Source organism: Saccostrea echinata, unplaced genomic scaffold, assembly GCF_033153115.1.
Source record: "Saccostrea echinata isolate AGI-Se365-2 ecotype Australia unplaced genomic scaffold, CSIRO_AGI_Sech_v1 ptg000009l, whole genome shotgun sequence".
Classification (NCBI taxonomy): domain Eukaryota; kingdom Metazoa; phylum Mollusca; class Bivalvia; order Ostreida; family Ostreidae; genus Saccostrea; species Saccostrea echinata.
In genome coordinates, this window is record NW_026889758.1 from 45,163,494 (window position 1) to 45,188,470 (window position 24,977).

The 24,977-nt window shown below is 33.3% G+C and overlaps 2 long non-coding RNA genes and 1 pseudogene across 2 annotated transcripts; 1 reads left to right on the forward strand and 2 right to left on the reverse strand.

Annotated features, from left to right (window-relative positions):
- Window positions 1–472: 472 nt before the first annotated feature.
- Window positions 473–24,921, reverse strand: LOC133182801 (uncharacterized; annotated as a pseudogene).
- Window positions 12,408–13,354, reverse strand: LOC133182782 (uncharacterized). The gene is made up of 3 exons (XR_009720557.1): window positions 13,107–13,354; window positions 12,905–12,984; window positions 12,408–12,535 (listed from the first exon to the last, which is right to left on the reverse strand). It is a non-coding gene; the product is annotated as an uncharacterized LOC133182782 (long non-coding RNA).
- LOC133182783 (uncharacterized) lies at window positions 13,688–15,876 on the forward strand. The gene is made up of 4 exons (XR_009720558.1): window positions 13,688–13,816; window positions 14,593–14,967; window positions 15,086–15,183; window positions 15,371–15,876. It is a non-coding gene; the product is annotated as an uncharacterized LOC133182783 (long non-coding RNA).
- Window positions 24,922–24,977: the final 56 nt, after the last annotated feature.

The following is a 24,977-nucleotide window of genomic DNA, read 5'->3' on the forward strand; positions in this document are numbered from 1 at the left end:
AGGTCAAGGTCAAAGTTGTTGGTATCCAAAGGAAGGTCTTGTCACAAGGATTACATATGTGAAGTATGAAAGCCCTAGCACCAACCATTCAAAAGTTATGGCCAAGGTTAATGTTTTTCAAAAGTAGGTCAAACTCCAAGGTCAAAAGGTCAAAGTGGTTGGTATCCAAAGGAAGGCCTTGTCACAAAGAATACACATGTGAAGTTTGAAAACCCCAAACACCAACTGTTCAGATGTTTTGGCCAAGGTTAAAGTCTCATAAAATTTTGCAAAAGTGGGTCAAACTCCAAGGTCAAATATGATGGTACCCAAAGAAAGGTCTTGTCTCAAGGAATACACATATGAAATATGAAAGTCATAGCTCCAACCAGTCAAAAGTTATTGGCAAGGTTAAAGTTGACAACAGACAGACAGGACAAAACAAAAATATACCCCCGGGATCTTTTGATCCCGGGGCATAAAAAAACTCGGCCAAAATTTGAAATTTTATTGTCAATCATAAGAATATTGGTACACACTACTATCTGTAGCTTTAAATTTGCACATTCAAAGTGCAAATAAACAAGCAGAAACATAGATATAAAAATTCTGATCACAGTTAAACTAAAAATGAACTGCCTATATGGGCAACATATTCTAGTCCAATAACCTAATTTATCACTTGACTGTCCATATTATTCTCTTATAATACATGTAAAAGCAAACTTCTCTCACTCTCATGGACTACTTTATATTCCCAGTTCATGATAATAAACCTTTCAGGTGCTTCGTTGGCCTGAATATGTTAACAGTAACAGTTTGGTGTTTCAGGTACATTGTATTGTCATGACAATAATACATTGGTTATAAAGTCCTGCCCTATCCTAAACCAGAAGTTTGGTGTTATTAAGATTTTAATTTTGTGACCATTTTCTGAAGCAAAAAGCTTCAATATGTTATAGCTTTATACAATGAAAATTTTCCATAATTTGAACATGCATGTCCTTAATACGCTAATAATTTCTTATAATACAATGAGGTTTTTTTTTGGGGGGGGGGGCATGTAATGAAAGAAACTGATATCATAATATCGTTTTAAGAAAATATCAGTATTTTGTATCACATTTGTATTGAAAATAATTGACTAGTTATAAAGTAAATATAAGTAAATATAATTGTACCATAGTGAAATATTGAATAGCTTGCTAAAAGTCCAGCTAATACCAACTGAAACAAAATGAGTAAAAATTTGCCATTTTCATTTCACAATTAATTCACACAATTTCAATCAGTGAACAATTTTGTAAATATTAAAAAGTTTTTTGACTTTTTAAAATACACATCATAAAACCTAAATACAATCTGAACACATGCACACTTTAATATCTTAACTCTAACCTGTGAGTTAAACACATGGATATATATACACCACCTAACATTTCTCAATAATCAGTAAATAAACAACCCAAATCTAGTGCATTGTCCATGACTTCTTTGAACGCACTGTATGTTTCGGTGACAGGAATGCTCAGAGTGTTGGAACATGTGTTTGCATAAGGGGTAGCAAACACACTGAAATTTTCTTCTGCTTCTGCATGACGAAACTTTAATTTGAGTGGTGGAGAAAACCCCAAAGGTGGAACTGAATCCAACCCAGTGACAAAAGCCAAGATAGATTTGAATTTGTCGGGCGTATCTACAAATAAAAACTATAGGTTTTAAAATAGCAATAGTCAACTTTTGATAATTTTGTTTACTAATAGCAATTCATGCATATATATATATATGTGCAAAGTAAGCTAAAATGCACCTTAACTATATATTATTAGTAAAAATCTTTGAAAGTACCGGTATGTGATAATTTAGATATTCATGAAAATATTTTCCTTTGACATTCCACAATAAAGGTCCTATAAAAACCTGTGAATTTTATTTTTTAAGATGTCACTCTACAATGGGCACTTCATCATCTTGTGAAATTATTTGTTTCAGGTATAATTTTATAGCTCAATGGAAATGACATTTATAATACTTAACTGACTTACAGATCCAGAGTTTGAATTAATTCAGAATGGATATGTGATTACTTGAATAAAAGGGTCTTTGATGATCATTTTAGAATCCCGAATTGCTATTTTCCTAGTACTTTTTCATTTCTGAAGATAAATGCTTGACATGCATACATCTTCAAGGTAAAATCTCAGTTGTGCTGATTTGAATACATTTCCTAAAGGTGTTGAGAACCCGTAATCGTTCACAGATATATGCATACAACCTTAAACAAGAGGCCCATGGGCCACATCGCAGCTGAACAACAATTCTTGTATCTCTGTCGAAATTTATAAACATGAAACTCTTCTAAAAGACTGTTAAACTCACCAAAATTCTCAAATATATTCCAAGTGACAATACATAAAAACAATGTATAAAAAGAAGCCTACTTTTTTGGACATCAATATCCCAAGATCAAAGATGCATCAGGCCTATATTAAAATATTGTTTGTTTGCCCTTAGCCAACCGACCCACAAAAATCGGCCCGACTCAAAATATTTTATTGCTTTTTACATTTACAATTTTTTATTGAATCATTTCAACCTAATTTGTTTCAATCCATTTAAAAACTTTGTTGAGGTCTTTTAGATGCTTTGATTAGTAGCATTAAAAATAAATATAATTTTCTAAATCTGTGGTAATCCTAGACTAGCTTTTTTGTTCATTCAGTGCATACAGCCCTTGCCGCCTTGGATATTTACTGCACGCAAAGGTGAGAATTTAGGGTGTGAAATCTACATGTTCTGAGGATTCAAGTTTGCTCAAAGAGGGACACTAGGGTTAGGTTGGGGTTAAAATTGGGGATTAATTTTACATAATAATAATATATATAATAATATAATATTAATGCATGTATTATAATAATTATTCTTTATATAATAATAATATAATAATAAAATCACTGAACATTTTTCCTTAAGAATAGCAAGGCCACATTAGTCATACTGATATTCAGAATCTTCATGTAATGATCGAAGATTAAAGTCTGATTATGTCATGAGACTTGGACCCACAATCTTTCACGGGAATGTAGAAGGAAGATTTTTCAAAAACAACCTTCTGAAGAGCAGCAATTAAGCAAAATGACACAGTCGAGCATTGTGACCCTTATGCTTCTTGTTATAATTTTAAGAAGAAAAAATAAAATATTTTTTTCTACCTACCTACCCATCATTAAAAATCTGGGTCGGAAAAGGGCAAACAAACATTTTTTTTTAATTTTGACCTCAACTGACCCATCTTGTTATCTTTTGGGTCCCTGTATTGTTTTGGGGGTCATGGTTTTAACAAATAAGAATCTTCACTATATAAACATGTTCAAGCTTTGGTATAAATTATTGGCATTTCTGATGCAGTGGTTCTTGAGAAAAAGATTTTTAAAGACACACACCTTATTTTCACTGTTTTGTGATTATATATCTCCATTTTGAAAAGGTTTCACCCTTTATTTTAACAATTTAGAATTCCCTTCCCATAAGGATGCTTTGTACCAAGTTTGGTTACATTTGGCCCAGTGGTTCTTGTATTTAGAGAAGAAGTAAAAAATGTGAAAAGTTTATAGACAGACAGACGGACAGATGGACAACAGGTGATCAGAAAAGCTACCTTGAACCTTCAGTTTAGGTGAGCTAAAAAGTCTGGATCCTATTCCTATCATTTACAATAAATACCTTCTATTTCAACTAAATAATCTCTCCAGTAAGTCTGTATTCTTAATTCATTTATATACTTGTTACTGCCTTCCTCAGAGAACTCAACAAGGAACATGTTGTCCATTTCCACTGCATCAAGAAGAAGGTCGCTTTTATGAACAAAGAGTCCTCTCATGGCATCAGGATAATTTCTAATCCTGTCAAGTACACCAAGGCATTGTAGACCTTTGGTGAATCTGTAAAACAAGATAATTAGGATTTTGAGATAAAAATTCTTAATTCATCCTGTGGTAACAAGTCAACCCCTATTTTGCCTCACTGACTTTACCCCAGGAAAAAGCAATTACCATATACAATAAATTATAACTTTTTTTTAATTATAATTAATTAACTTGCCAAACCTTTTAATAAAATCATATATTCCAAACCATATATTTTAAAGTCATTCAAATAACCGTTAATAAAGGTTCATTACTTAATAAGAGATCCTTGCATGCAAGTCTATTTCTAGCATTTTATATACAGGTGAGGTAAAAAGCACACACAGTTACGTAAAACTCACTGTTTAAGTGACTTCTCAATCCTTGTTACAGCTATATGCCTACATAAAGCATGGACAAGCTCATTTTTTCTTTTTGGCACAGCTAATGGAAGAGCACCAATATAATCCAAAAGTGGCCTCATTGGATCAACAGCATCAAAAAAAGATGAAATATCTGTTGACATTTCAATCTGAAACAAAGATTTTTCTTTTGGAAACATATCTGCCACCAATTTAGCAACACAGGAACTGAGCAGACAGGTAATGGGTAATATAGATACCAATCATTCAGTGTAATATCAACAAACAATTTCAAAAAATTGTGGTCCCCCGCTTTTGGTGTCTTTGTGGGTGAGATGTCATTATATGTATTTACAGCATATTGTGTCAAATATGAATGCCCTATCATATGTCATTCAAAAGTTATCACCAAAGGTGAATTTTTTGAAAATTAGGTCAAACATGAAGGTCAAGGTCAAGGAGTCAGAAATCATAGCATGCTTGGAAATTCTTGTCACAGGTAATACACATGTATAATATGAAAGCCCTATCTCTTCTCATTCAAAAGTTATGGACAATTTAAAGTAATATTTAAATTTTTTAAAAGTAGGTCAAACTTCAAGGTCAAGGTCATGGGGTCAAAAATCATAATGTATTAGAAAGGTCTTGTCACAGGTAATACACATGTGTAATATGAAAGTCCTATCTCTTCTCACTCAAAAGATATGACCAAGGTTAAAGTTTTTGTGAAAGACAGACAGACTTACAGACTGACGGACAGACAGTTGAATGAGATTTAATGTCCCCTCACTTTCCTTAAAGTGGGGGACAAAAATTTAAAACATGGGAGATATCCTTGATTAATGAGGGTAAATATTTGATAGATATGAATATGCAGGATTTAGTTCAGGCCATTCATTAATATAGTTTGTGCAATTTATTTGATAGAAATTGAAAGTGTTACAAATAACTGCATTTAAAAACCAGAAGTCTCTGATGAGACTGAAGCTCTACTGGTCTGTACGTATAACAAAGGAAAAGTAGCACTTGGATTTGAAACTTTGCAACATGAAACAATAAATAGAATTATGTATCTTAATGTTAAGTCTACTTCTGTGCCACGTTATATTGAAATCAAACAAAAACTATAGGAGGAGTAGCATTTTGAAAAATTGTTTATACAGACAGACAGACAGAAGGACGGACGACGGACATGTTACTATTGCACAAGCTCTTCTGGTCTCTGACCAGTAGAGCTAAAAACAATTATAATTATATACAGAAAATTTACTCATAGCTATAGGTGCTTACACAAACCTTAATTACAGTGGTATTTTGATAAAAAATAACTGTCATGCAAACGAGGATTAATTTGATTTATAAATCAAAAATACCTGTTGAACTTGTTTCTTGTATTCATCATCAACAATGTCATCTATGGTTGGATCTGCTGAATCCGGCCCATAGGCCAAAAGCCCAAACATGAACTCTGACATAAATCTTGGTGCTGGTCCACCATGCACCAAGCAATAAGCTATTATCATCCCATAGGTCTCATAATCACCGTTCTCTTCAGCTAAAATAAGGTAGTCATAATGTGATGGAAAAACAATTACAGATTTCAAACCCATTCAAGTTTTTGACTATTCATAAAAAAACTGGAGTGAGGAGTGAGGAAAGGGGGAGTAGGTGAAGGTTATATAATAGTAGCTGTTATGGAATTTCACTCATCTGGTAGATACTTGTTTGCTCATCAAAACCACAATTATGATAAAACCTAGAAGCGGATCAAGAAACAGATTTTTAAAGAATGAATGTAAATTTACTAAATGATTAATGGACTGAGTCCACCACAACACCAGAATTACATGTATACCCCTAATTCTGGGATCACAAATTCCACAAATTTAGAGATCGCGGCTGTCTTTCCTGAACACCGTAACAAGGCACTTACTTTTCTGATGCCAAGGAATATAGAGAGCAAAAAAGACAAAGCATCTCTCTCTCTCTCTCTTTTTTTTTTTTTTTTTTTTTTTTTTTTTACAGTTTACCGGTAGCCCCAAATTTATGGGCCCTGCATGGGGATGAGGATCATAAATCTTACAATTTTTTTTTTACCATTACCCTATACTGTTATTACAAATTTATATCAAAACTATAAATACCTAACAGGTTTTGCAACAGCATCTTCCTTCTGGACTCCCCTTCAAATATTGCAGACTCTGACACTGCTTTCATAATCATTCTCATGAATTCCCTTGATGGACCACCGTCATCAATTCCTTTTTCTCCCGAAAATCTTACAAATAATGGCTGGTCAGCCATGAATTTTTCTCTTCTGAATGAATCTTTAGTGGCCAACACATTGTTCCTGTCCACATTAATAATATTTTTTTTACCATCAACTTTTATATTATTTCTTAGTTGTTTAAGAATTTCTTCAGCTGTCATATTCCTGCAGGAGAAAGCAGAAAAAGATATTAATTTTTCAATGGCACACATACCGGTACTTTTGCAAATGTGAATATGTACATACTGGTTTATAAATTACATGTATCCATAAAGATGCTGATTAAAAATGTAGAAGTTAATAGCTATATATAGATAATGAAAGAATTTTCAAAATCTTTAATTTTTTTAATAAAATATATATTCATGGAATAATAAGACTTTTTCAGTTCTTTCTGCAATTCTGCATATCTTAATATGCTTCCTAAAATTGAACTAAAAATGCAAAATTATTTTGATTTTATCTATAGATTTGGTCGTCACATATTTCTGCTGACCTCAGAATGACATGAAATACGTTATTCATGACATAATGGTCCGAGACCATTACACATGTAAAGATTCTGACCATGTAATTTTCACCTAATCAGAGTTAAAAAAAAGAGAAGATTTTACACAAATTTAAATCCAAACTAACATCTTTGCAGCCTTAAAGAACAGAAATTAGTGTCTATTAAAGGATGAGGTGTTATATGTCAGCAGCCCATTTTTAGTAATATAATGAATTAAAAAATCAATCGTGATTTCTATAATTGATCCAATTAAGAGTGCATATAATTGATATATCCTGATTAGTATCTATAGATCAGATATTTTCTTATTGTAATGACTGATGCATTTAGTAATCAGTATTATTTTTAGACTCAGTAAAATTGAATTCCATTCTGTTTTGTGACCCCGTCTTTTTAATTAATAAAAATGAATAAAATGGGCGGGCCCTAGTACAATACAGGATAATTACATGTATGTATATGAAGAAATTAAGCAGACTGGACAAGACTCGCTTACATACCATGTGACATTGTTATTGCCAAAATTTCAAAAGAATCGTGAAAACTTAACTTTGAAAATTAACATCCGTTGAAATTACAACTAGGAAAATTAATGATATATAATCACATTAATGTGCAACAAAGGCAAATACAGTCATGTCAAACATGCATATCAAAATGTACATGTATGTGCGATCAGGTAGACGAGTAGCATTATAAAAGGTTCAGAGTTTTCACATCAATTAGGTATAAACAACATCTGATTCAGAAAATTTATAATGGGGAAGGTCATGCAACTTGACTTTTGCATCTTATAAAAAGTTATACATGAGCGCAGTTAGATACGTTTTTCTCCTATGTCAGCAAACCCGCAAGCTACCTCAAGATGACAGATCAACTTACCTGATACTCAGGGGTCTTGAAACACTATCACCATTTTTGTTGAAAACAATCTAAGAAAATAGATTTTGTTATTATAGAAAATATCATTTTTGTTTTTTTCTAAAATGCTAATTCCTAGTTTTTAAAAATAAATTTCATTTAATCAAATTACCGTTGGGGTTCCTGAATCAGATGGAATGTGTATTCCTGAATCAGCAGAGCTTTTGGTCTCCTGTTTTTCTGTCTGTAAAATTTGACACATAAAATATTATGATATATTGACTTATGAATTCTACCAGTAGATTGTCCAATATTTATTCATATGACAGCTGGTGCAAATATTAAATGTGATCCAACATTGATAAGCTACAACATTTGTTTTAACCTTAATTCACTTCAGGAAATTTTACTTATTATAATAGATGAATCATTTGATAAAATGTAAATGTCCCAGGTTACCGTTTCCATCACTTTTTGACGAACTTTAACAAAAACACACATACCTGCTAAAGAAGTACAATTGAAATCAATATAAGGGGAAAATTCCAAGATTTCATCACTGTCACTTCATCTATTTTTACCTGGAGAAATTAACATGAACAAAAACAAATTTCTATGGAGATTTACAATGGGAAATGTTGACATCTTTTCTTCATTCGGAAGTACTCGGGACACCTGGCTCACACAATTTTTCAACGTTACCATCCGGGTACTTTTCATGTCATTTGCAATGTAAAATCCCCATAGTCTTCTTATTTTTGGTTGTGAATTTAAACCTAAAGAGTAATGATACAAAGGGGCATTTCAAAACAGAAAATCTGGACTTTTTTCATTCCAGTGGATGAACGAAGTTTAGGCACAAATGTATTAATTATTATCAAAATATAAAGCAAAAAGTGGTGGAAGCAGAAACTTGGGACAGAGTATAGCTGGATTTTTCGCATGTTTATGTTGCTTCAGTAAATTAATTCTATTAATTAATGTTGTTTACTGTTGGTGCTCTTGATTCTGAGACATCAGATTCCAATTCTTCAACCTGTAAAATCAAAACCCAAATCAATATAACTCAAGTTTATGAGTAACAATTATAATTAACATGTTAGCTAGAAAGAATGATCATGCAGACTTAAATTATAATGACTCTGCATGATTTGTTGATACTTCTTTGTAACATACTGTACATATAAACATGTATTTTGTGTCATCTGCATGACATCTCAACATTGCTAATAAAATAAGTTTTGAAGTATTATATACAGCACTCATGCAATCAACATAATGAATATAAATAAATCTTTCAATTTTCTATTAAGTGTTACATTCAGGACATATCATTTTCCTTTTTTAATGAAAGATTGAATTGTACATGAACTTAACCTTCAAGTTCAGTTTTTCAAACTCAAGAGGAAACAAACAATTCTTTGATGCTTTAACAGCACAATATACCAATTAGATATCTTTTAACTTCTTGACCCCAACTCCTTAACTGCATGATCCATACACGAGAGCATACAAAAGAAGCCCATGGTCCACATCACTCACCTGAGCAATAATACTCATAACAAAATCAGCTTTATGGAGTCATATACAAAATATCTGGACAATGTAGTATCAACAATATGTCAAGATGCTTGCACATAAATAATACCATATATTATATTAGAGTTTTTGAGAATGATTTCAAATTTTTTCCTATGTACAATAATAAAATAGCATGGACCCCCCCCCCCCCCATCCCCATAATGTGGCCCAACCTTACCCCCAAAGATCATGATTTTGAAAAACTATTTAAAGATGCTTTCACTGAAGTTACAGCTTTTCAAGGCGAATGGTTTTAGAAGAAGATTTTAATCTATATATTCCTATGTAAAAATTTGAACCAACTTCCCCATTGTGGCCCCACCCTACCCCTGGGTATCATGGTTGAACAAACTTGAATCTATACTACCTGAGGATGTTTCAAAACTAGTTACAGCTTTTGTGGCCAATCGGTTTTTGAGAAAAAGATTCTTAAAAAATGTCAACAATTTTTCAATAATTCTAAATTATCTCCCCTTGAAAGAGGGCATGACTCTTCATTTTAACAAACTTGAATCCCTTTCAACAATGGAGGCTTTGTGCCAACCTTGGTTAAAATTGACCCAGTCAGACAAAAAGTGATCAGAAAAGCTTACTTGACCTTTCAGCTCAAGTGAGCTAAAAATCAAATAAATATAATTAAGTTGACAAAATCAAATTACTGTTGGACTTGTTTCTGGGTTTGAAGGTATTTCAGCTATGGTTGCAGTTTTGGGCTCCGAATCCTTCACCTGTAAGATTTGATACAAAGAGCTCTGTTCAATTGGAAATCCATGCAGTTTTAAATGCTCAAATGAATCAATTTCATCAAAAGTATAAAACACTGTTTTTGATATCATATAAGAGAGGTGCGAAATTAAAAGTATTAAGACATATGATAAAAGATGCAAGATATGTGCTAAAAAAAATCATATATATTTCATAAATTATTTTCTTCTCCTTCCCTTGCATTTACAAAATAAAACTTAAATTGTTCTATAAAAATCCTGTATATATATACATATATATATATATATATAATACACACACACACACTCACACATGTATATGTATGAGTCTTGTTTATATACATTACAAAAGAAATTGAAAATTTTTTAGCTTAACCTGTGACCTCAGACATGCCTAAATTTTTCACAAAAGCTTTTCTTTTCCAGGAAATTAGAATATATATATCGAAATGCCAAAGACAACGACACCCTTTCAAAATAATAATGTTTACTGTAATGCTTTATCACAATGTCAACTGATTAGTAATTAAAACATACCTTTTTATCTTCTTTCCTTCTCTTTGATTTTCTCAAAACTAGTTTAGGCAGACTTTCAAATTCATCATCACTCTCATCCTGAAATATTTTTTTACTTTTCATCACATATTCAATGAAATAATAAATAAAAGGTCAAAACAATGCAAAATGAGGCAAATGGATGGGGCAGTTTGTAACTATATAAAGGGCGTTCTTCTGCATACATCCTACATAAACTTTAATTTAAACATTGAAGTCTACTTGTAGTCTAACTAATGGTTTGGAGGATTTCCCGGGGGGGGGGGGGGGGGGGGGGGGGGGGGGGGCTGCAATATTTATTTCTCATAAGCTTTGTTACTACATATATTTTATAACGTTGTCCAGAACATGTACACCTCTTGATCAGTGCATGAATATTATGACAAATACTTACTCCTTGTAGTATGTAATAAACCTATGAGTAGTGTATCAGCCTTAACTGATTCACATTAGATAGTTAAAATGATCGAAGCAGTTAAAAGGATGGACAAGCTAGAAAGTATGACATTTCTGTAATTTTTTTTTTACTTGCTCATTATCAATTTAAATGCAGTGATCTAGGGAAAATTAAACTTACAAATTTACAGAAGAAACTTGACACATTATGAGGCTACCCGTACGAACAAGTGAGGCGTAAACCAGCTGGATGAGACATGGAAACCAGCTGGTTTCTAGACGGAATTCAGAATTACGTGTCTTTACCAGGCGTACATGAGCAGGACACGTATTCCTGCTCTTTGCACACACGGAATACGTGTCATTTTCCGCCTCTTGGGCCAGGCGTAATTCTTGTATCAGGCGTAATGCTGAACTTAGTAAAATTGGTAAGGCGTAATGTTGGACTTAGAAAAATTGGTGAGGCGTAATGTTGGACTTAGAAAAATTGGTGAGGCGTAATGTTGGTCTTAGAAAAAAATAGAAAAGGTACAATGTAGGCAAAACATTATATTTCACTTTTCTTTTGTTAACAATAAATCCATTGGCAATATTTACAGTGAAATACTTTATAGATTAGAAAACTTTAAGATAAATATTTCAGCATTTGTGTTTGTCCTTCCCAACATCATTGTTGAGCTAAGATAATTTCTAGCTGAAATTACAGTCCCATCACAGATGTCCTTATAAGTTCCACCAGCTATATTTCTGTTAAACCACTCTTGCATTTTGCTTTAAAAAAATCCATCTTGAAAAATAATGGATTGTGGAGTAGATTTATAACAGGTATTTCCAGAAAGAAGTTTTTGGTTTCTTGAATGGTGTTTGACAAAATTCCTTTAGACAGATGACACAATCAACATTTTATTGGCCCCTAAACAACGATGACAATGAAAGTGGTAAGCACCGTCACAAAGGTTCCTTAGTTTTTTGGTTTTTTTTGGACAACTGTTAAATGCATATATGTCAAATGGTATATAAAATGTGTTCTGCTAGCATCACATCTGAAATTATGTTCAAAAGTTGTTGGATTCATCATCTATTATTGGTGCAAATCACAGCAAGCACTAACATGAATACTCTTATTGAAATACGGATGTTACAGAGCAAAGAAAGAAGTTGGAAGTCTTGATCATCATGCTCCGTAACATTGCAATTTCTTCAGTGATATCATCCAAAATGTATTCCTCTTCATCAGATAAATCAGAAGAGAGAATACTTCCTCTTCATTATCAGAAAAATCCTCATCACTAAATTTTATGTATCTTTTTGGCAGTTGGGGTTCTTTGTTTCTTAAATGTTGTCATGTTACTCATCAAATGGTCCAGCACAGACTCTTCATGGTCAGACATCTAATTCAAGAATAAAACACTACTATTACCCAGTTAATCAAATGCATGCAAGTGAACATTAATTTAATCGACTAAAATATATATATTTTTAAAAACCAGAAATTGGTGTGTAGGTTGTATTGTTACAAGCTAATCAATATGTACAAAAAAATAATTAATTTTCTTTAAACGTATTGAGAAAAAAAAAATCGATGAGAACTCATTCGTATTTTTTTTCTCTTGCTTTACATGTACTGTATGATTATCAACAGCTGATCAAGTAGCAGGGATCTAATCTGGGTCCCTGCAATTTGCAAGAAGTAAATAATTTGTAATCTAATAGTAAAGCGATACAAACAAAACAAAACAATGTTATTTAAGGTGACCTACCTCGCTCATGATGATTATTTCTGCGCCTTCGTCTTCTAACTTCAGAGTCGATTTAGTTCCGAGATAATTCGGGTTGCAATCTGTAAAACGGAAGTAACATTCTATTAAATTTATTGTCGATCCCGATATATGTAGGTCGATCTTTAAAAAAAAAAAAAAATAAAAAAAAAAAAAAAAAAAAAAAAAACTGTAAAATACTTACCGATATCAGTTTCCTAGAATCTTCTACGGTTTTCTCGCAATCAATGATTCCTGTTCTTGTTATTTATGTCTCGGCAAATTTACACATTTCGATCACAAATTCTGTACCTTGTAATGCATCTCATATTTTAAATCTCCATCGTTCTATAAATTAACTTGAGCTGAAATTTGCTAAATTTTACAAACGCTTTCCGTAAGTAACCTTCTTTATTTTGTTTGGTTATTCCATGATTTTCCAATGTGCCGAGAACAACTGTAAACTAAGGTGTTTTCTCAGAGGCCAAGGGGAATCGCCTTACAAAATGATCTCAGTGAAATTTATTGATCTACATATTGATTTTGCATTTTAAAAAAAAAATTCGACAAATTAATACTAAAAGAACGCATTTTATTATTTTGAGAGACGTTTTTGGGGAAAAGTTTGTAATAGCTTTTGTATCGATCCCGTCGTGAACCTCAACAGTAGAGCATCTTCGAACCGGGGCTGCAGAAACTTGATATCCCACGCTATCAAAATCCCGCCCGCATGGTCATTTCAAATTCTGTTGCTTTGAAAGAAACATTGCCCTGCCGATTTCTACTTGTTTACTTGAAAGTGAAAATACTTCGATGAGGATTGCAGTTGACTGTCGTGGGAGAAAAAGACAAAACGTTGACAATAAGGACGGAATCCGAAGTGAGATACCATCATTCATGGCCCCATCATCAATGGTAAGAATTTTTTAGATTTTCATACTCCAGCGAGGTTAACACTTTGAAATATACCATATAGTATTATCTATAAAAATTTAAGAAATGTGCTTTTAAAATCATTCTGTTAACATGGTTAATGATTAGATTACATGTAGCATGCGTGTTTGTTTACGCTTGGAGACCTGTCGTATTTGTAAACTACTGCTGTTGTATACTCCATGATTTTTTTTTTTTAAATTATCTTTCTATCGCATAATTATCATTTTTAGTATTTATCATTTCGAAAAAATATATACAAAACAAAAAATATACGAGACATTTTCCACCTTTTTTTTTTTTAAAGTCGGGTTCAAGATGAGGGAAATATAAAGTCGCATGGATCACAACATGGTATGATGGTATGAATTATAAATTTGCCACACGGCGCGGTGGCTGTCTTAAAAATTTTACTAGACAAAATAATTACAGTAATTTTAATCAAAAGCTGTCCTGATAACAAATAGAGTGCACTTTCTGATGAGCTGACCATGTTAACATGGTTAAGGTGATGTTTAATGGGTTGCTACAATGCATAGGTGGATCGGAAACTTTTCATACCCAATCAATATATATATATATATATATATATATATATATATATATATTAATAACGTTCTTGTATTCGTTCCTTCCTACTGACTTACAAGGGGTCTGTTTTGTGTTTCTTAAAAGGGGGGGGGGGGTCAAGCTCAGATATGCTACACAAAGCTCACATTTCTTGGTGATAATTTTGTTATATGTGTGTGTATTTGTAGATGATGAAGAGGAACTAACAAAGTTTGCTATTCGGCATGCAGCAAATTATTGGGAAACTTGCAGGAGAAAGCAAAAGATATTCCAGAGAGACTGTTTAATTTCTCAATCTAAACACAGAGAAAGCAAATGGGAAGAGAACAAGGGCTCCAACAGACAAAATAGAAGAAATTAAGGAACATGATGAAGAGTTTATCCCAAATAAGAAGAAAAAAACACTGAGGATACAAGAGAGAAGAAACAGGAGCTAAGTCCCAAGGAAAAGAAGATACCAAGTCACAAAACTCCTCCCTTGAGAAAACACTCTACTACCAACATTCTTTCATTGGTAGTAGTAGTAGATATTAGCATTTCATCCCATGGAGGATTGTGTTGAGGTTAGATAATAATAAAAAAAATAAAAACCTAAATAAAGTATTTGTAAAATACACATTCAATATTTGATATATTTAACTATATGCACGGCTGTAATATATTTCTATTCCTATCATCCAGATAATCAAGAAGCAGGCTTCCTGTGTCCAAATCCTCCTTCTTCAGAAAAACCAAGGGAGAATGACCAGGATATTTCACCCCCTGGAATATCTGAAGGGGTAAGATTTTCATGCCCCCAATTGAAGGACTGGGGATATATAGTGTTTGGTCTGTCTGTTTGTTTTCCTGTCAACCCATTATGTAATACAACAATTTTTTTTTCTCTAATTGTAAATACTGATCTTGTTGGACATAATGCATGTGATTTCAGACCTACATTAAAGCATGGCTACAATTTTCCTTCAGGTTATGCCCTTTAGTGGTGTGGAGAAAATGAAGGAAAAAAAGTGAACCAAGAACTGAACAATGCCATCACAGAGCAAGTCTCATTGCAGGACAAAAATTTAAAAAGGAACATGGGAAAGAAAAATATGAGAATGCTAAGAAGAGCTCAGTGCACGATACAAGATAAGCTAATGTAAAACACACTTATTGCGAAGTACAATGAATGAACAATTTTGATTAGGCGTAGTTCATTATATCCATTAAGTTCACAGCAATATTCTAAAATTTAAGGAAATGAAAATCACTATAACCATGAATTCATTATAAGCATCTCTGCTGTAATACAAAGTCATCAGAGATTGGTACACTGTATTTTCAAGATAATTTATAATTTTTGTATAATACAAATTTTGAATTTTCCTTAAATGGGAAGATTTATTAATGTAAAGTTTATTTGAATGACATTTTGTTGTCCATCAAAATGTTAAGAAAAACTGCCTTTGAATGTTATATAAATTGATACTAAGATATGGATGTTTTGATAAAATAAATACTTAGTTTTCAAAACATGTAATGTATTTTGTATATATCATTGTGTATTGTACGCCTGGACTTTTTTACGCCTGGACATTTTTACGCCTGGACGGTACGATCCTTTACGCCTGGTCTATTGAAGAGGCGTAAAATTTGCATATTACGCCTCTTTTTACGCCTGGTTTCCGTCTCATTTGACGCCTGGTTTACTTATATGGTATTGAGTCAAAATCCGCCTGGTTTTTGCAGAGCATGACGCCTGGTTTACGTGTTATTACCAGGCGTACAATTTCGTACAGGAACTTAATAAGTTCCTCTCTTGATAATTTTGAATTCTATATGCATCCAGACCACGTTCTTTATGTTTAACATACATTAAATGATGACAGTTCGACACCCAAGTCTGACAACTCTGCGCGTGCCTTACACGATAAAAATAGAAATGAATGAGTTTTGAAAACCCGGAAAAACAAGTGTAAGATTTCTTTAACAAAATATATTCTTCTTTCAAAGAAATCTTAATTATAATGGTATTAAAATAATTGATGATGTTACCTGACATCACACCGTTGTTTAGATCTTGTCTGTAACTGGTATCAGTCCAAGCAGGCCAATATAAAAACAACAGTGTTATGTTCTTTATGTGTATGTCTTGATAGGATTTGAACAAAACTCTCAGAGGATTTTAAAATCCGGTGGAAAACCTTAATTTACTATACTATATATGAAACTACCTGCCTAAAATTACTAGAAAATTCCTGCTGCAGGATCGCAATACTCTCTTCCTAATAATTGGCCAGCATTTTTTTTATTTTTAGGTTTACAAACACCAGAATGAAAAAGTTCCATAGGAGGAGGAAATAAAACATTTTTTTTGGATAAATTATCTACTTTTGTACATTCATTTTTGCTTCTTTTTTGATGCTCTTCTAACAGAGCCTCCTTGCCACTTGCCACACAATGGTTACAAATAGAAAGATAGGACCTTTAATTGTTTATTTCATTGTCTGCCAGTTGGGGACAGTGATATAAATTTTGAGATGTTGGTCAAAATACAAATTTTTTAACTCTTTCAAGATATCTTCATTTTTTTTAAAATGTGTGTCAAGTGATTGTATAGAAATTGTTCTAAAAATATACTTGTGACCTTAAGTAAATATTCCTATCATATAACAGACAGGGAAGGGGGGGGAGGGGTACAATTTTTTCAATTAAGAGTAAAATATTTTTTCTGGTTGCCACATTCAAAGACGATACTACATGCATGTATATATTTGTATATACTTGTTTTCTTTAATAGTTGAAATACTTCATTTCTTTTGGCTATATCTTATTTCACCCTCAAATGATCAACTTCACTTCTCCCATAGTTTTATTCATTACATCTGATGCATAAGTGATCCTATTCTGAAGAATGTTGCTTAGACTGTAACCTACAGCAGAGACCTAAACAATGTCTCTGGCTATAGCTAACTTGGGCAGTTTTTAACCTGTGGGAGAAAATTAACTTACATGCAGATACTTTTGAATACATATACATAATTATCTCACCAACATGTCATTGTGCAACAAAGTTGTCAGCATTTTATTTGTCCTCTGAACGGGTGAAACATTTTGAATGGCACTCCTATTGATAAATTTTACACTAAACCAAGCTATGATGCTGCTATGGACTATGCAGATCTACCTTTACCTATTTACTCGCTTAATTCCATTTTTCTCCATTTTTTTTTCTGAAAATTAATTCAAAAATTTCAACGGTAAACCTAAAAAAAAAAAAAAAAAAATGCTGGCCTATAGGAAAATAAATTCCTGCAAACATGGGACTGAAATCAGGCAGACATAGAAAAGGGAAATAACTGCACCAAACATTAACTGAAATGCTTGAAAGTAATTTTGCATTTCAATTGGCTAGACAAATAAAAATTACCTGCAGAACTTTTTCATTTGCTAATTTGATTTCTGTGGTTCTTCCTGAATAAGAAATAATTTAAAAGTATAGAAAATAAAAAAAACTTGCATGATATCATCATAAGGAAATTGACCATAAGAATTTTTATATGGATAAATTTATCAATTTTAATGATAATCATAAATACCGGTAGATATATTAATTAACTTACTGTTTTTTAATAATGACAGAATCTTCATCCGCCCCTGGTGATATGATTGCAGATGTAAATAGGTACAATCTGATGGGGTAAGTTCTTATTTCATTGTAATAACCTTCCAAGGTGAAGGGGTCTCCATTACTTATGTGTCCTGAATTGGAGCTCCAGCATAGTTTCCAATATAATAGTTGTAGTCCTTCAATTGAAGACCCTGTATCTTATTTTCACCATTTGGAAAATAAATTTCTAGAAATTTCTCCTTCATATCTGCTAAAGTGGTACTTTTATGTATATCTATGACCTCCTTACCACCAGTGACTCTCGAGTACACAGAATTTCTTTTTTTTTTGATCATCCAACCAACATGTACTCTTCTGGTGGTGGATATATTATTTGACCTGCCGAATTGCTTCCTTTGTATATTCCGGTGAGAGCTTAGTTCTCTTAACTTTCTAAGTGTGGGAGAGTCTGGCACTGCAGTATCAAAAAAGTTTCAAATTCAACAGCATGCATCTAATCAATGCAAATATTAAGGCATAATTTTCGTTTTCATGTGTAATTATTAATACTGATTTATCATATTTTTCTTTTTATCATACAAAAATGAGTTATAGGTCTGCAAATATTCTAGCATTTATATAATTACACACATTGCACAATGGTTCTGCAGCGATTTCTCAATCTTGCTCTGTCCCCAACTGTCAATACTCCAAGTTTTTCAAACTCGGCATCGGTCAAGGTTAGTACTTCTTTAGGTCCAACCTACAATAATTGAAGAACAATTTTCAAGAAATCGATCTGAACATTTTTTTTCAGGATGAGCATTAACATATTAAGAACATTAATCTCCTTATTAATTCACTTCTCTTAAAAGAGCTATTTAATTCAATACTGAGTAAATTATGATCACACAAGATCAGTTTTGCATGAAAATGGAACAACAAAACTCAATTTCATCTCAATGAGAAAATATATATATGCCTAATTACAAAATGTAGGGTACCTGTAGTTTACAATATACCAATATATTTTTGGCACTTTTCTGGTAAAGAAAAAGAACTTTAGAATAATCTGTCTCAGGACTATTTAGCCCACCTAGCCAAAATTGTGACTGAGTACAGTTTTCTTTATAGACTCACCTATAACCTATAATTGTCACCCAAGCAGTTCAATTTCATATATTAACAAAATGGAATATGAATAAATAAGTAAAATGAATGATAATTTTTTTTTTCAATAACATGTAATGCATTAATGTTTCCCTTATGTCTGGGTTCTATGTTTAAATAGAGCTGGCAATCAAACATTTGATTTAATTCTTTTGAAGAAAAATTAGGCTTTAAATCATTGATAAAATAAATTTTAAACAATTTACAAATGAATTAAAAAATAAGGAAAAACATACATCCCCTTTAGTTATTGTACACAAAGTACATTATTGACACCCACACTAGAATATACACTTTAGATTTTTTTGGATAGATGTCCATCATCCATGTCATCTGAGAATGTAAACCTCAAAAATATTTAACGAAATGCTTGTGGCTAAGACAGTAATGGTCATTTAATATTATTCAGTTTCATCAGAGTATATATATCTTTTTTCATGGCACTTAACCAGTGGTAATTCTTTCTTTTAAATTGTTCTCTCCCTGCATGATCCCCTAATTTTTTTTCACCTAATCAAAAACCATTCAACTGTGTAAATTACAGAACTTTGGCAATGCAAGTGGAAAGACGTCATTTTAAAGGTCAGGCTAAACAGTGTCTGTAGGATAATCTCAGTTTGATGATAGCATGTTCCATCTATAAACTTAATAAAAACCTTTATTAATTAGTTGATAAGAAAATATTTACGGACAAAAGAGCTATTTTGCTTCTTAAAGAGCATTAAATAGGTACTGTTCAGTAAAATATGTATAATAATGGGGGGAAAAACATTAGAACTTGAACCATGCTTTTTTGAAATAGGATCCGGCGGGGCCAATTTTTGGCCCCTGAGAAGGTACTGATAAATCCTTACCGATCCCCAAGTGCGTATGAGAAATATGAAAAACTGTCTCATATCGACTTAAAAAGCCATATTATATGAATTGATTAATATGAAAGTTTCCGAGTTACCTTTTCTAAAGGATAAAAAATACGCGTCCATATAAAAAATTTGCTTGGTGCACCCCTTTTCAAAAGAAGTTATGGACCCGCGTATATTAATGTTACTTGATTTTTTTAAACTTTAAAAAAATTAAAACAGTATAGTTCCATCCTTTTCAATGTACAAATTATTACAATTAATCTACCTTATGTTCCTCAAACAACTCTTTACAATGTAAAAGAGTCTTTTTTAAAGAGCAACCTCTCTTAGGATTTCGTCCATTTTTTTTTAGATCATGCGCAGACAATTATTTCCGTGAAGATTATTTCCGACGGCGAGTTGTGTGTTAGCGCGACGGCGTGTTGCTTGAAAGCGTGTTAGCGCGACGGCGTGTTGTGCGAACTTGTGTTAGCGTGACAGCGCGTTGTGTGTTAGCGCGACATCGTGTTGTGCGAAATTGTGTTAGCGTGACAGCGCGTTGTGTGTTAGCGTGACATCGTGTTGTGCGAAATTGTGTTAGCGTGACAGCGTGTTGTGTGTTAGCGCGACGGCGTGTTGTGCGAACTTGTGTTAGCGTGACAGCGCGTTGTGTGTTAGCGCGACGGCGTGTTGTGCGAACTTGTGTTAGCGTGACAGCGCGTTGTGTGTTAGCGTGACATCGTGTTGTGCGAAATTGTGTTAGCGTGACAGCGTGTTGTGTGTTAGCGCGACGGCGTGTTTTTCTGAACGCGCTGTTGAGCTTTTGCAAATGGCCCTATCCGGACACCATAATATATAGTGATAATGCATTATTTCTTTGAAAAGCATCTTTTCTGCTCCTGGATATTATGCAAACAAAATAAATGCATAGTTATGATGATGAAAGGTGCCTCTTCGAAAATTGTGAATTCCATAGCCCAGGGTGAAAATGCATTATTTCTTTTAAAATCTTCTCTGATCCAGGGCAAACAAACTGAATGCATGATTATGATGAGTAAGGGTGCCTCTTCCTATATTGTGAATTTCATGGCCCTGATCAGGGTTCTGGTGTTAGGGCGGGACTTAAATGATTACATAGTAAAAATGCAATAATTCTTTGAAAATCTCCCCCTTTTCTCCTGGGTATTAAGCCAATGAACTAAGAGTATAGTTATGATATGTGAGGGTGCCTCTTCCAAAATTGTAAAATTCATGGCCCTAGGGTGAAGGGCTCTTGTGTTAGGGCTGGGCTCTGTTGAATATATAGTGAAAATGCATTATTTCTTTAAAAATCTTCTTTGGTCCTGGGTATTAAGCAAACAAACTGAATGATAGTTAAGATGAGTAAGGGTGCCTCTTCCGAAATTGTGAATTCCATGGCCCCTGGGTCAGGAGTTCTGGTGTTAGGGTGGGGCTCTAATGATAACATATTAAAAATGCAATAATTTTTTGAAAACCTTTTCTCCTGGGTATTAAGCTGATGAACTAAGAGTGTAATTATGATATGTAAGGGTGCTTCTTCCAAAATCGTGAATTCTATGGCCCCTGGGTCAAGGTTCTGGTGTATTAAGCTGATGAACTAAGAGTATAGTTATGATATGTAAGGGTGCCTCTTCCAAAATCGTGAATTCTATAGCCCCTGGGTCAAGGTTGTGGTGTTAGGGCAGGTTCTAATGATTACGTAGTGAAAATGCAGTAATTCTTCGATAATCCTCTGCTCTCTTTCTGGGTATTAAGTAAGCTTACTAAATGTAACGTTATGATGAGCAAGTGTGCCTCTTTCTAAATTAAGAATTTCATGGCCTTTGGTTTAAAACTTGAACCCAATTTAATTGTGGCAAAGTTGTTGCATGATACTCGGGTGACCTATAAGGCCCGTGGGCCTCTTGTATATTTTTTTTTTTAAAAATGGAGTCTGAAGCCATTCTATATGAAAATCCTACATTTCTGAAAAAAATATACGCTTCAACAAACTCCTTTATTTAAATCATACTGACACATCAATGAGAAGATGACTTCGTAGCGTAGTAGTTAACGCGTTCAGTCTTACGCTTGTCAGATTTGGATATAGTTCAAATCATGCATGGGGCTTTTATTTTTCTTTTCCCTTTCCAATCCTTAAAAACATAAGTGAAAAATTATTTAATTATGAATAAGTTATTCAATAAAATAAAGAAAGCATACGTGTAAAAGATGATACTGACAATGCAATTTTTGAAAAAAATTGTAACTCTTCACGAACTTTTACAATTGAGAAATGTCTATCAGGCCCGTAGGAAGCAGTTTCATTTTGGGGGGGGGGGGGGGGGGCAACAAAACATTTTCAGTTTGGGGGCACTACCAAAAATTCAAGATTTCCTAGACAAGTAAACAGAAAAAAAGGTCACCAGACGTTATTAAAGTGGGGACACAAGCATATAGTAGCTTTGTTTTCTATAGGGTTCTATATATCGGCAAAACAGTTTTTAAAAAAGTTTTATCAGATGGTCAAATCTGCATAGAGTACATATATACACTTCAGAGGGGCACGCCCCCTTCCTACGGCCATGTCTATTCTCGGAGTTTGGAATTGTCATCTTGCGCGCCTTGTTTTTATTGTACAGTTTCAAGTCAATCTGCCAGCCCTGGAGAGATACATATATATCGGCCAGGAAGATCATGACATGTAACAAAAGACAGTGTGTTAAATATGTTTCTTCACATACATGATATCAAGAAAATCAGCCCATATCTACATAATTGTTTTATCAAGATTCATTTATACGAGGTATGGACACATAACGAAACAAAAAAAAACATTCACATTAAAGAGGTAATTTTTATCTATTGAGTAATTTGTGGATTTTGTTTTTAGTATACACACAGTACCACAGGTACTAACCTTATTTTGCTTTCAAACTCACATAGTTTTAAGAAACTCTATTTAGTATACACCACAGGCACCTGGCGTTACTTATTTTTCTTTTAATAAAAAAAAAATACTCCCTACCTAATAATTAGGTAGGGGTATATTTTTTTTATTAAAAGAAAAATAAGTAACGCCAGGTGCCTGAGGTATACCCTTAAGAAATGAACAACGTTTTTCAGTGAACGGTAAGATTCCGAGAGGGGGGGGGCTGAAAAGTTTTTCCTAGCTGCAGAAGGAATGAGAGCACCAAATCCCCGGATGTACACGTGGTTTTGTTTGTTATGGAAAGTAGTATAGAGTACTGAATAGTGTGTGTTACCTGATTGGCTGAATTCAGGTATGTAATTATTTTCATTTTAAAGTAAAAATATTAATGTTTGAAATAAATGATGGAATGTAGGAATATTACAGAAAATATAGAAATACCAGGGGAGATTGTAGGAGTGGGGGTTGATATTTTTGGCAGAGTGACATTTACTGCCGATCGCTATAAGTTGTAAACAACTGCAATTTTGACCTATAAACGCCATGGGACCCTATATTTTTTTCGGGCTTTTTTATAAGCGCTTAGAATAAAGTTTCAAATGGTGCCAAGGATTTGTCTGAAATTGAATTAGTAGAGTACTGAGAGGGCAAAAGGTTTGTATAGAGTTCTATGGGAAAATAATTAGTGGTCTTTTCCCAGAACTGTAGCGTTATGGTCTTTGACCATAACTCTACAGATCCCGTAATGCAAATATTGTGCAATTTACGGCGCAAGATTTTCTGCACACTTTGGGGATGTATTTCGCCACTTTCCAGCATTTGTAAATCAGCCACCTTTCATTCCTTAATTCTAGACATATTCTATAACCAACCTGTATATTTTATCCATCTCCTTATCCTTTCTAGTCGTCTCTATAGACCAATAAACTCGTTTGTTGTGAATTTTATGCCATCCGACAACAAATTCACAACAAGCGAGTTTATTGGTCTGTAGAGACGACTAGAAAGGGTTCGGAGGTAAAAGAGTTTTTGGAACAAAAAAGTAAGAATCGGTTGATATCATTAGGTTGAACGACTGATATGAAAAAAAAATGCCTGTCTCATTGAATTTTAAAATTCTTGGCCTGAGAAACTATTAATTTTTGGGGGCTTTATAGCAAGATGCCCAATTAACGGTCTTGACGGTTACCTGAGTATATTGCAACCCTGTTAAGGATCCAAGGAGTGGCAATTTTATAGTTAATTTATAAATTTTAAAAGCAAAATAAAGTGATAGAGGAAAATTTGTTGCTAAAAAACAAACCAAAGAATTAGGGCGAAGAATGATCACAAAATAGTCAGGTAATCTACAACTTTGAAAATAGATCTATTTACTAGCCCGTGTGTGCCAGTGTTAAAACAAATAAATTGGTTATTCATTATTTGCAAGTCTTCCCGACCATTTAAAATTATTTAAGAAAAAAATATTATACATGTACATTAAAAATTGTTGTATATACAAAATTTTTGTTAAAGGACCTATCAATTACATAATTGACCTTTACATAAGTGAGCTTGACCATTCTCCGCGTCTCTGCTCCATTCCACAGGTACATGTGGACAGGACCCCCCCCCCCCCCCCCCCCCCCGGTCAAAAAATATTTTTATGTCTTTTTTATATCATAAATAATTCTTCTAGTACACATTTACAATGTATTCCATAAGAAAAATCCAAAAAATAACGCAGAAGTAACGTTTTACTAAAAAATCATACTCTCGGTATTATAAAATAGAGAAGGTCTCAATTTTATAATGTTGTTGCAAGGTGAGTTGTTTCGTCCTACATCTGACTGTGTTTGTGCGAAAGGATATCTAGGTCATCGGCAAAGTTGAGATCGTCGAGTTGCGTCAATAGTGTTCACTGTATACCATTGTTCCTACGTGATGTGGTAGTCCTCATGATTAAGTCAATAACCAAGAGGAGAGGAATGGTGACAGCAAACATCCTTGTAGAACTTCTGTCTTGACCTCAGAACTCCTTGACATCTGGCCAGCATTGGC